At 35.8% G+C, this 9,160-nt stretch overlaps 1 long non-coding RNA gene across 4 annotated transcripts in view; it reads left to right on the top strand.

Annotated features, from left to right (window-relative positions):
• The first annotated feature begins 267 nt into the window (after positions 1 to 267).
• LOC147917523 (uncharacterized) overlaps positions 268 to 9,160 on the top strand; it is a 126,244-nt gene continuing 117,351 nt past the window's right edge. For all 4 annotated transcript variants that reach the window (XR_015550080.1, XR_015550078.1, XR_015550079.1 and 1 more), the window contains exon 1: positions 268 to 760. This is a non-coding gene — a long non-coding RNA (uncharacterized LOC147917523). The remainder of the gene's footprint in view (positions 761 to 9,160) is intronic.

The raw sequence follows: 9,160 nt of genomic DNA, 5'->3' as shown, positions 1-9,160 counted from the left end.
CCTTCAGTCTCTTTATCAGCTGTGGGGAGCCCCAGCACAGTTGGCTGCAAGTTCTAATACCACATTTGTGTTGCAGTATTTAAGTGAGTAGGCCCCCACCGTGGCAGGTTGTTAGGCTCAGGGCCTTACAATTGCTGTAAGCCTCTAGCCTATTAGGTCTCTTGTCAGCTCTCTGAGGATTGCAGCTGGGTGGGGCTGGCCTCAGGCACAGGAGCACCCAATTGTTTCAGGTTTTGGAAGGTGGAGCAAACCTCCTATGTGGGTCTTTGAGAAGTACAAGTCTTCTGTGGCTGAGAAGCCCTGCCGCCCACAGGTCCACACACACAGTCAACACAGTCCTGCCCCGTGTGAGCGCCCCGACCTCCCCAAGTGGACCCAGTCTCTCCACGGCAGGAGCCCCACACACTCTGCCACCGCCCCACACTCTCCACCTGCTCCTTGTGCACACCCTGCCCCGCTCAAGTCAGCTCAGTTGCCAGGCTGCAGAGAATCCAGTCACCAATCTATGCAGGCCCACACGTTGCCTGAGGGCTTGTTGTTGGGTGGGGCTAGTCTCTAGGGTGGGCTGCCTGCCCTGGCTGAGCTGGATTAAATCGGTGCTCTAGCGGGTGGAGCAGACCCTGGGCTAGCAGGTCTCAGGGAGAACTCCAATGGCGTCTGTGTCAGCACGCTCACACCAGGCCACAACAATGGCCGCCGCCAATGTCCCAGTCCCTGGAGAGGTCTCACCCCTCACCGAGATGCACTCAGGGCCTATTAGGTGAGTCTCTTGTCACCGAAGCACTGTGCACCTTTCTTTCTGGTGATTTTAGGATGCTTTCTGGAACAGGTGAGTTTGTGCGCGGGCCCTTTAAGAGCCAGTTTTAGTTTCTTTGTGAACCGGGTTTTCTGGGGGTGCTCCCCAATGCTTTAGTAGCAGCAAAGTCAGATATTATGCTGCTGGTCTCAATTGTGCTGGGTCCACAAAATGCCCACAGCGGGGGCGCTCCCCGGCTCAGGGCCCCGCGCCTCCAGGGAGGCTGCGTACCTGTGAGCTGCTCCCGGCGGCCGTGAAGCTGGCGGCTTGTGAAGGTGGCGTTTTTCCTCTCCGGAAGGGAGTCTCTGCCTCTTCTACTCCAGTTAGGATTGTCCGTTGTTGCAGGAGTTCCTCTTATCCAGTTTTCAGTTCTGTCTCAGGGGTAATTTTTCCACGAGTAGTTGTAAATTGGCTGTGTCCACGGGAGGAGGTGAGTTCAGAGTCTGCCTACGCCGCCATCTTGACTCCCGATCCCTAATAAGGTTTCTTACCGAAGAAAAGTTTTTAATTTTGATGAAGTTCAACAGATTAATTTTTCCTTTTATAGATTTTCTTTTTGGTGTCAAGCCTAAGAACTCTTTGCCCAGCCATAGAGTCTGAAGATTTTCTCCTGTTTTTTTCTGAGAGTTTTATAGTTTTACACTTTGAATTTAATTCCATGACCCATTTTGGGTTAATTCTTGCATCAGATGTGAAACTTAGATTGTGGGTCACTGTATTGCCTTTAGATGTCCATTGCCCTAACACCATTTGTTGAAAAGGCTATCTTTCCTCTGTTAAATTGTTTTTGCACCTTGTTGAAAATAAGTTGAGCATAATTCTGTCAATCTATGTCTGGATTCTATATTCTGTTCTATTCATCTATGTGTCTTGATTACTGTAGCTATATAATAAATCTTGCTAGAATTTTGATAGGAATTGCATTAAACCTGTATATAAGTTGGGGAAAATTGACATTTTTTTCTGTCGAATCTTCCAATGCATGAACATGTTATGTCTCTCCAGTTATTTAGGTCTTCTTTTATTTCTTTGTTCAGCTTTCTGTAGTTTTCTGAATACAAGTCCTGTACATGTTTTGTTAGATTTACACCTAAGTGTTTCCTTTCTCTTTTTTTGAGTGATTGTAAATTGTATTGTAATACTAATTTCAGTGTCCATGTGTTCATTGCTCCTAAATAGAAATACAACTGACATTTATATATTTATCTTGTATTCCATGACCTTGCTGAACTGACTTATTAGTTTAGGTGTTCTTATTTTTGATTTTTAGATTCCTTGAGGTTTCCTGTGTATAAAATCTTGCCGTATGAAATATGGAGAGTTTTATTTCTTCCTTTGTGATTTGTATGCTTTTTATTTTTCTTGCTTTATTGCACCAGCCAGAACTTCTGGCACTATGTTGAGTAAGAGTGGTGAGAGTGAATATTTTTGCTATCATTGGCGAAAGTATTCACTCTTTCACCATTAAATGCGATGTTAGCTGTAGGTTATACATAAAAATGCTCTTTATCAAGTTCAGAAATTCTACCCTACTCTTATTTTTCTGAGATTTAAAAATTCTGAATGGGAGTTGAATTTTGTCAGTTTTCTGCATCAATTGATATGATAATTTGATTTTTCTACCTTAGTTTGTTAATATGGTCTTGCATCCTGGAATATACTCCACTTGTTCATGATGTATAGTTATTTTTATATATTGCTAAATTTTATTTGTTAATATTTTGTTGAGAATTGTGTCAATATTCCTGAGGAATATTGGTCTGTAGTTTTCTTTTGTTATACTGTCTTTACCTGGTTTTTGTATCAGGGTAAAATAAATTGGGAAGTATTCCCTTGTCTTCTATTTTTCTAGAAAGGGTTATGTAAGAATGATGTTAATTCTTTAAATGTTTAGTAGAATTCTCTAGTGACACCATATAGGCCTAAATATTTATTTTGGGGGATTTTTAAAATTACAAATTCTATTTCCTTAATAACTATAGGGCTGTTCAAGTTCTGCATTTCATATTGGGTAAGTTGTAGTAGTTTGTGTTTACCAGGAAGTGATCCATTTTGTCTAAATGCCAAACGTATGTGTATAGAGTTGTTTGTAGTATTCCCTTATTAGCCTTATGATATCTACAGGGTCTGTAGTGATATCCCCTGTTTCATTTATGATGTTTGTAATTTGTGTCTTTCCCTACTTTACTATGTCAGTCTTGCTAGAGGTTTGTTAATTTTATTGATATTTTCAAAGAACCAGCTCATTGTTTTATTGAGTTTCTCGATTGTTTTTCTACATTCAGTTTCATTTATTTCTACTCTTATCTTTAATATTTACTTCCTTCTACTTGCTTTGGGTTTGTTTTACTCTTATTTTTCTAGTTATTGAGGTAGCAGTTAGGCTTATTGAGACTTTCCCTCTTTTCTAATGTATGCACTTAACGCTATCAATTTCCCCTTTCAGTATTGCTTTATCTGTCTCACAAGTTTTAATGTTTGTTTTAATTTCATTCAATTCAATGTATTTTTTATTTTTTTGAGATTACTCTTTGACCCATAGATTATTTAGAAATATGTTGTTTAGTTTCCAACTATTTGAAGATATTCCTGTTATCGTTCTGTTATTATTTTCTAGTTTGATCCCATTGTGACCAGAAAATATACTCTGTACTATTTCAATTCTTTTATACTTTTTAGGTTTGTTTTATGGACCAGGATATGGTCTATCTTGGTATGCATTCTGTAAACACTGGAAAAGATGTGTATTCTGCTGTTTTGGGATAGAGTGTTCTATAAATGTTGATTAGATCTTGCTGGTTGATGGTGTTGTTGAGTTCTTCTATACCCTTCCTGATTTTCTGCCTAATAATTCTATCAGTTATTGAGAAAGGACTGTTGATGTCCTTAACAAAATTTTGTATTTGTTTATCTCTCCTTTCAGTTCTCTTAGCTTCTGCTTCACATTTTTTTAGCTCTGTTTAGTTGCATACACTTTTAGAATTACTGTGTCTTCTTTTATTATTATATAATCTCCTTCTCTGTCTTTGGTAATTTTCCTTCCTTTGATATCTACTTTATCTGACATTTATATAGCTACTGCTGTTTATGCCTGATTAATGTTTGCATGATATATCTTTGCCTATTCTTTTCCTTTCAACCTGCTTATATTGTTAAACTCAAAGTGAATTTCCTGTAGATTACATGTAGTTGGTCGTGTTTTTTAATCCATTCTGCCAATCTCTGTCTTTTAATTTTTGTATTTAGACCATTAACATCTAATGTAATTATTGATATGTTAGGGACTAAGTCTTCCATTTTATTTTTTGTTATATGTTTGCTCTCTGTGTTTTTCATTGCTCTGTTTCATTTTAACTGCCTTCCTATGAGTTACTTGAATAGATTTTATAATTAAATATTAATCTATCTATAGTATTTTTGAATGTATCTCTTTCTATAGCTTTTTTAGTGGTTGCTTTGGGTATTATATTATATATATACTGTATATATTACATATATATGTATACATTATTATTATATTATATATAATTAATATATATGTATACATATGTTACATTTATATATATTGTATATATTACTTTATATATATATATATATATATATATATATATCTTATCCCAGTTTACTGGTGTCATTGTTTTACCAGTTTAAATGAAGTATAGAAACCTTAGCTCCCTTCATATCGCTTTATTTTCCACCATTTGTAACATAATAGTCTTAAATATTTCATCTACCTGCATTTAGAACTATATTGTTATGACTTCTGCAACTGTTACACATAATTTGGAAGACTCAAGAGAAGAAAAGTCTATTATATTTACCCTATTTTTGCTTACTTTGTTCATTCTTCCTTCCTGGTATTCCAAATTTCCTTTCTCTATTGTGGCCTTTCTGTTTAAAGAACTCCCTTAGCCATATTTTAGGGTAGATCTGCTGTCAACAAATCCTTAACCTGAGAATATCTTGATTTCTCTTTCATTCCCGAAGGAGTTCTTGCTGGTAAAGGATTCTGTGTCGACAGTTCTTTTTTTCTTTTCTTTTTAGCACTTGAAACATGTTATGCTACTTCTTTCTGGTCTTCATACCTTCCAATGAGACATCCACTCTAATTGTTTTTCCCTTTTAGGTAAGATGTCTTTTCTCTCTCATTGCTTCAAGCTATTTTCTTTGTCCTTAGTTTTCACAAGTTTGATTATCATGTGTCTTGATGTGAATTTCTTTGGGTATATCCTGTTTGGAATTCATTAACCTTCTTAAATATATAGATTTATGACTTTTGCTAAATTTGAGAAGTTTTCAGCCATTATTTATTTCTTTGAGCACTTTTTCAGCCCTGCCTTCTGTCTCCGTTCCTTCTGAGATACTGACTGCATGGATATTAGATCTTTTGTTATAGTCCCACGGATCCCTGAGGATTTGTTCTTTTCTTTTTTTTTTTTTTTTTTGTCTTTTTTCTCTCTGTTGTTCAGATTGGATAATTTTAATTGTTCTATCTTCAAGTTCACTGATTCTTTCTTGTGTTTCCTCCGTTCTGCTGTTTAGTTCCACCATTGAGTTTTTAGTTCAGTTATTGCATTTTTCAGTTCTAAAACTTGTTTGCTTTCTCTTTGTATTTTCTATTTGTTTGATGGGACTATTTTCTAATTTGTTTCAAGTGTGCTTATAATTGTTCATTGAAGCACTTTTATGATGATTGCTTTAAAACCTTTGTCAGATAAGGCTAACATTTCTTGGTGTCATCATCTATTAATTATCTTTTTTTCATTCAGTTTGAAATCTTCCTGGTTTGGGGTATGGCAAATGATTTTCAATAGAAACCTTGGCATTTTGGATATTATGTTATGAAACCCTGGATCTTATTTAAATCTCTGCTTTAGGTGGCTTCTTCTGACACTGCTCTGGCAGGAAAAGGAAGAGCTCTGCCTTGTTACTTCCAGGTGTGAGTAGAAGTCTAGGTTCCCAGCTTGGCTTTTGACACTTGAGGTAGAGGCTCTTAAATACTACTGGGTGAAGGTGCCCCACAATGCCTCTATTGGCTTCCCTGGCTCTGAGAGGTAGGAGTGCCTTTTTATTGTTCCCCAAGTGGCCTTCACTGACACCGTGGTGTGAGTGGCCTTATTAGCACTGGGTGGTGGTGAAAGTGCTGATTCTTCTTTAGGTCTCCTTTGACACCACCCTAGCAGGAACGGGGATGGTGTGGGGCACCTTATCTCTGTGGTGACGGGGGTGGAAGTTCAGGATCCCCACCACCTGGTCTCCACTGACACTGAGGAAGGGAGGTGACTCATTACTATCTGGCAGGAAGTCCTGACTCCCTACTTGGACTTCTCTCACACTATCCTGGAGTCAGTGTAGGGGGAGGTGGGTAGGAAACCTTATTACAGCCTGGCTAGATTGGCAGTCTAGGCTCCTCACTCAGCCTTTGCTAGCATGGGTGGAAGTGGGGCTACAGTTTTTTCTGTAGTGTTTGGCTGCAGCAGAGCAGTTCCTTTCTAAAAGTATTCGTTCTTACAAGGCTACCCCTTTCCTTGTTCTTTGGCTAGAGAGAATTAGGCTTTTGTTGGTTCTTTTTCTGTTTGTGACTGTTTGGTATTTCTGTTATTGCCTGCTTCTTCAGCAATAAGTTTGGTATATATGGAGCAAAAAGAAAAATCAGAGAATTCACCACCATGTTGTTCTTCATGTCCTAAGTTCTCTAGCATGTCTGCCTTTTCTCTACCTTTCAGAAACTTTGTATGCTTGTTTTATATATCATGTCCAGGCTTTTTACTTGCACTTAGTGAGAGAAATAGGGAAAAGTATGTCTACTCCATCTTCCCAGAAACAGAAGTCTCTCTGTTTAGCTTTTTAAAGGCAGTGCCAAACTATTTTCCAGGTGGCTAGTTTTACCATTTACATTTTTATCAGCAATGTATGAAAAATCTAGTTTCTCTACATCCTCTCCATCCTAATACTTTAGTATTTATTCCTAAAGATATTTCCATTAGAATTAACTTATTCTGTGCTGATGTACTTTATCTTCTTAATTTTAGAGTTGTATTTCAGAAAGTATTGATATGGTGTAATTCAACCATTTATGGATTATCAATTTTTAAATTTTCAAAACATGTGAACATCTCTGATAATTATCAACAAATTTTTTAAATTTCAATATTCAATTCCAACATTTCCCTAAGTCAAGTAAGTGTGGATGTGATTAGGCATTACTTTTGTGTAAACTACAGAAATTGAAGGAATATTTTGCCATCCTAAACTTTCCTGGTTGTTGGAATGTTTGCAATAAGTATGTACCGATAAAATTTAGATGAACTTTTTAAAAGCTTGACTTGCCTTTTTTGAAGACAGTTGATTGCACATTGAAATTGAGCGAAAGGTTATGCAAGTGCTTCCATATAAATTATCGCATATTGGTGAGTCACATGGGTGTTGGGAATTTGACAAGTTGTGAGGTTTTCTACAACATGTGACACTAGAAAATATGACACCCAAAAGCCAACTTGTAAGATGTATTTTTCTCAAGACATCTTACAACTGAAGAAACACTCTACTTCAGCATGCTTCAAAGCCTGTTTTTAAAAAGTATCATCAGTTTTTAATTAATGCCAACTATTGAGTTTGAGGATTGGTGATATCTCTTTTTGTTGCTATTTCTTTTTGGTTACTGCTAAGCTTTTGTTTATGATTCTGCTCATTAGCACATCCAAAGAGAAGCAAGGTAAAAAAAAAAAAAGAAAATTTGAACTAGTACATTATATTATTTTCTAACATCTCTGGTCAATTTGGGAGAAGAGATAGTATAGCCTATGGACAAATTACCAATTTGTAACAAATGTGGATTTTATATTACATTATAGGTTACCTAGAATCAACGTAAAAGGACTAAACCAATGTGCATTCATGTGCTATTGTAATACTTTCCCTTAGTGTGATTAGCAGCATCAGTAAAATGAATACTTAAGAATAGCATTAACTAAAACATAGGTGTGTTAAGTTCTGAAAAATAGGAGTTGAAAAACAAAATTTTTAGAAATATAGGGTTATACACCATACCACAGAGGACTGGCCCTATATTGAAATCTTTGAGTTACTTAACACATTAAAATGTATAAATATGTGTAGAAAAAAATCGTTTTTAAAATTAAAATTATATCTGGAATATGTGTGTTTTATATGCATCTGTGTGCATGTGTCTATATCTGTATCTACCTTCTTAGTATTTATCTTACTTTTTCCACTGAAAATATAATTTGTTAATTCTGGAAAATACATATCTAAGCCAAAATTTAGAATAAAAATCACCTTGCATTTATATGAGAGAAAAGCAATCAGTCTCTCAAGCATTTTCCTTGGAGGAGGTCAGAAAAAAAACACTTTTACAATCAAAACATGAATTTTAAAGCACTGAAAGAGCTCTTTTAAGTACAAGTTCATCTAAAGAATTTTTTGGGATATTTTCTATGGTCATAATATAAAGAAAGCTGAGAATTTCCAACTAAGCGTAAATTTAGTCACTAATGTTGTTGATTTATTTAAACGTAAAAGTCAATGCATATGTATATTTACACATATATTTTCCAATTTCTCTACTTCCCATTGCTTCTTTTATCCTATTTCTTCCTTTGGGTTGAACTTTTCTAAAACTATAAATCACTTAGTTCTTTTAACAAGGGTCTTGGAGTCACCAACCATATCAGTCTTTATTTAAAAATATTTTAAGATTTTTGTTTTAAATGACAGTATAGATGGGTATCTAAATCTGTTGACATCTATTTTCCCTCAAATTTACATGAGTTCCATTTGATTCTTTGAAAGCAACTTCTTTTTTTGTCTTAGGTTTTATTTTTTTCCTTCACCGTGCTTTCTATTTCTTCTTATATATTTCTAATCATTTCAAGCATATTTATTGTGTGGTTTAATTAATATTATTATCTTCAGTCCTTGGAGGCAAATCCTCTAGTGTATTGTGACTGTTGAATCTATTTCATGTTGGATCATTTTCTTTTGTGTTTTTAAATTTTTGGAATTTTAGCCTATTTTTAAAGAGGACTCTTATTTCCTGGGAGTCTGATGCCCTCTGGGCTATTGAAAGTTGGCCACATGACTTTTCCTAGGTGAATTCCAGGTTTTACCAGTCCAAGTCAAGATTTTTATATTTTACTCTTATAACCAAATTCTGCAGTTCCACATAGTGCAGGCCTAGAGTTGGAATTCTTAAAGAAAGCCATCTTATCGTATCATCTTATCTTATATTATTTTATCTTACCAAGAACCTGAGGTAAAGGCAAGTTCTGGTGTTATTGCCTGAGCAGGAAAGTAGGGTACTTATAATCCTTCTTTCCTTGAGAGCCCTGTACATACAGAGTC

Source organism: Ceratotherium simum, chromosome 3 (assembly GCF_057802395.1).
Source record: "Ceratotherium simum simum isolate JZ-2026a chromosome 3, ASM5780239v1, whole genome shotgun sequence".
Lineage (NCBI taxonomy): Eukaryota > Metazoa > Chordata > Mammalia > Perissodactyla > Rhinocerotidae > Ceratotherium > Ceratotherium simum.
This window is presented reverse-complemented; position numbering and strand designations above follow the sequence as displayed.